The sequence below is a fragment of the Plectropomus leopardus genome, chromosome 6 (genome assembly GCF_026936395.1).
Source record: "Plectropomus leopardus strain MGB_pleo_1.0 chromosome 6, ASM2693639v1, whole genome shotgun sequence".
NCBI classification, from domain to species: domain Eukaryota; kingdom Metazoa; phylum Chordata; class Actinopteri; order Perciformes; family Serranidae; genus Plectropomus; species Plectropomus leopardus.
Window position 1 is genome coordinate 5,545,030 of NC_142181.1, and position 4,809 is coordinate 5,549,838.

Sequence of the window (4,809 nt, forward strand, 5' to 3'; positions counted from 1 at the left end):
ATCTTACCTGTCTCAGATGACAGTAGTTGCCAATCGTCTTTAACAGCATGTCATAAATCCATAATGACACATATGCCATTGGCATGTTTATGGCCTCTGACTGAGGAGACTGTGTTTTGGTTGGTTCAGAGCCAAAGATAGGGACAAAAAAAAGGTAAAAACACAAATAGCATATTCACTAAATAGTAAATACTAAATGGATAGTCGTGATTATGTGTAGGATGTGTCAGTTTGATAAACAGTATTTGACAAACAGGTTGAATCTAAGGAGTTAATCATTGACAGTAGTTAAAGCTCTAATGACAGTCTTTAATGATAAGAGGTTATTAAGGGCATTATTTATGACTCGATGATCAAAGGAATGGCAGTGGATGTACCAATCAGCCATGGAAAGAACATGCGTGTGTGGTGTGTGTGTGTGTGTGAGTGTGTGTGTGTGTGTGTTTGTGTGTGTGATTTCTAATCACAAATGGACTGTAGAGCAGATAATGCAGCGGGGGACACTGTTATGTAAGTGAGAAAGGCAGAGTCCGCTGGGACTGAGCTGAATGGCACAAACACTCCGCCATCACCTATTTTCCAATGAATACATTAGCAAGTGAAGAATTTTTTCATCACCAGTCGTGCTTTGTTTGATTGCATGTCCAACATTTCTCCATCATCGCTGACACTGATGAAACGAGAGGTAACATGGCAACTGATGCGAAAGAGTGTTTTACTTCTTATTCAATAGGTACCAATGCGTCACACTGATAATGGGACATTTATTAGAGCTCATTGAACCACTAATGTTCCCAATGAGTTCACTGATTAGCCTTGCAAATGTGACTGGGCCACTGATGACGAAGACCGTGGTAATTTGTTAAAATGCAAAATGGGTCTCACTTACACACCATAAATTAACTGGGGATTATGTGGGCTATTTTTTCATAATGGAGAGTTAGTGAAGTGAAAACACTTGATACTGTTGACAAACCCAGACATGAGGATAAGGGCATTTGTTTTATTTTATTACTATTAATAATGTTTTGAATTTTTGTTTTGGAGAAATAACCTTTTTTTTCAATCTAAAATCAGTCCCTGCCATATACAGGTGTATATAATATGTATATATGTGTATATATATATATATATATATATATATATATATATATATATATATATATATATATGCTAATTATTGCAGATTTTTTCCTATGTAAAATCAAATTAATTGCAAGACTTTTGCTTGTAACTGAGTATTTTACAATGTGAGATTGCTACTTTTACTTCTAAGTAACAGCACCGAGAACTGGCTGATTTTCTGTCAATAATACTGTTGAAGAGACAAGACCAAACTGAGTCCTCCTCACTGATGTTGGTCTCAGCAGCCAGCAGGACGGCAGACTGTTGCACACACCCGCTGCCATCTGCTACGCAGTTATGATTCATGATGGTGTGATGTTAGCTCATTACTTTACTGTACACACACCGGCGTGTGTTTGTGTGCAACCGCAATGATCCCAGTGGGAAATAAAGGGGTCATGACAGCAGTTATTCAGGTAGAGCAGAGAAAAACAGTAACAAAATGGACAATTGTAGTTATACAAGGATGTAGTTAGTGGAAAAAATAAGTGAGAAAATCTTCAGGCAACCATTTAGAGAAAATAAATGCTGTTATATTTTTATTCTTTACTAAAAAAATGTCAATTTTGCTTGTTCCAAAAGTACTAAATAAGATAAAAGATGGGTCTAAATACTACTATATGCCTGAAAGCTTGTTGTGATGTTAAGGATTGTCAAAGTGTATGGAACTGCAAGGTCAAAGCAATCAAGTGATCATTTAAACCCTCCACATGTGGCTGATTGGTGTAGCACGAAGCTGCCACGCTCAGTCCAATTTGAGTGGATGCTGCAGCCTTGTATCTTATAGTAAAAAGTGTTTGCTTCCACCATGTTCATCCAAAATGCCAACATATTGACCTGTGCGTGCTGTTGATAAAATGCATCTCACAATTATCTTAAATTTAACATTGCATGGGTCAGAAGCTAGCTTTTCCGTGAGGTCAAAAAAATTCACCTGTGGAGGCAGCAGAAGGGCAAAAGGGCAGACGGGCGAGTTGTGCAGAGCCAGAGAACGCACTGGGGACATCTGACAGACAGGTGAGGAGTTCCTGATGGAAACACGTATACACACATTAGTGACAGAATGAATAAGCACAAATAAAATTGTATTATTATATTTTACTTAGAAATTGCCAGGCAGAGACTGGGGTGCTGTTCAAGCAGTTAAATCAACTCTGATGAGAGCGAAACAAATGACTCAGCTTTTAATTTAATTTCTCAAACTCAAATGAACACACTCGGAATATAACGGACACCTCTGAGTTTGGTTTTAGTTGTTTTTTTTAGTCCCAGATATCAGTTTTAGAAAAGAGAAAAAAATGCTTTCACATAAATTGAAGAGAATTAGACCACAAAGAATTTAGATTATGAAAAGCTAATAATGGCTATTTTACATATTTTTTGAAGGGTTTCTTCGTCTGCTTTTTTGGGGAGAATCATTTCAGAAGACATGTACAAGCTGTCATGAAAACCTACTGTGGGGAGTATACACAGTGCAATGGCCCCCTCTAGTGTATTTAGGATGCAGAATACTGAAGCTCAACTCAGCTGAGTCTGAAGAAGAGGCAGACGCTGTTTCCCATCCATACTAACCAGGGTCGTAGCCGTCAGCCAGGAGGTCAGCTTCTCTGCACTTTTTCCTGGGATTTCCGGGTTTTAGCAGCTTGGAGGGTGTTTGCATTCTGCAACTGAAAATGTATAGTTAGTATTTTAAATGCTGATTCCAAACATTTTATTCCCTATATATATATATATATATATATATCTATATATATATATATATATATATATATATATATATATATATATATATATATATATATATATCTATATATATATATATATATATATATATATATATATATATATATATATATAAACAAAATAAATACACAAATAACAGATTCAGTGTTGCTCTACTAGAATAGTATCCTTGGCATTGTGTAGAGGGCACAGTTTTAGCTTTAGGTTTGGAAATAAAATTTAGAAAATATAGCTAAATTAGGGACTTGGACTCAAGATGAGATGAAATAACATCTGATTGATCCCAAAAGGAAAATTCACGTGTTATAGCAGCACAGGGACAGAGCAAGAGGAAAGAGAAAACAGATAGAAAACAATCTGAGTGGAATAAAATAAAATAAGAAATTGGTGAGAATACATTTAAAAAATACATAGACAACAATCCATGCACTAGAATATCTCAGACTACAGTATAAAGGGAAATTTCCCCAAGAAATAAATATAAAGTCTATCATAAAATATAGCCCATAAAATATATGCAGTACATGTAATATACAAATACTATTTAGTATTTATACAATGTCAGTAAATATATCTAATAGAAACAAAAAAGAATATATTATATAGCATATAATATAATGATATATAATTCATATCTTTCTTTTGTACATTGCATCACATCACACTCAAAAATCAGACATTTCTCAGTATGCAATGGTGACTTTTTGTGATATTTCTTATTTTATCAAATGTCTACTGTAAACACCCTGCGGACTTAAAGATTTAGTAGATCTATGTCGTATAGAATTGGGACACAGTAAGAGAGAATTCCTTTAGTTACAAACAGATTAAATCTGGAAAACACGTCTAATAATCAACAGATGTGCACAGAAGGATGTTCTACAGGCCACTTTAAACTCATTAACATGCAGCAGATGCAGATAAATACTACTGAAGAAAATGTATTTAAAAACTCTTTGCAGATGACTTTAAATGGCATCCCAGAAATATCCACAAACCATCTGCAGATGTGTGATCTTAAGTAAATGCCAAAACCAAGAACCAGAAACTCCTCTCAATACTAACCTCGTGCCTCACGCTGAATCACGTCCAGCCAGGCTCATTTCGGTTTGTCGATGGACTTGCTGAAGGTTATGTTGATTCGTCTCTCAGGTAATGGCCTGGAAATGAAAAAAATTAATACATTTAGTACAAATATTATTAGTTTTTGTCAGAAGACATTAGCTTTTGAATTTGAAATTTTGATCACATCAAATCAGAATTTGCAAATATGTACAATGACAACTTTGTTCTGTTGATAGAAAACACAATCAGCAGTCATTAGCAGTGAGGTTACTTTTGAAATGTAATGGATTATAGATTACTAGTTACCCTATTAAAATGTAATGTAACTATTTTGATTACCTTTTTGATTACCTTACTGAAGTAATGTAACTTATTACATTTGATTACTTTTCAGACATGTTTTAAACTTGTCAATAAAGCTGTAAAATGTCCAGAAATAGGTTAAAACAAAAAAAGGCATTACTGTGTGCAAAACATGAACAGAATGACAATTATTTTCTCCATCCAATCCCCATCAATCCATCCAATAATAGTTGAGAAATTTTACTCAAAGGCAAAAATGGTAAACCCCATGGTGGTGCCAGATGAAAACTCAAAGGATCACCAAACCCAATAGGATACATCCTCTGGGAACCATGAATGAAAAGTTTGCGCCTATCCATCTCATAGATGTTTACATGCTTGTCTCAAAGATGTCTACAAGCTAGCTTAGAAGTTATACCTACTATGAAATTTTGGTGGTGCTAGTTGACCATCACAGATAGGATTCATCTTCAAGGGAACCTGAATATCTGATGAAAATTTTAAGACCATCCATCCGATAGTTGTTGAGAAATTTTACTCAAAAGCAAAAATGGTTAACCCCAGAGTGGTGCT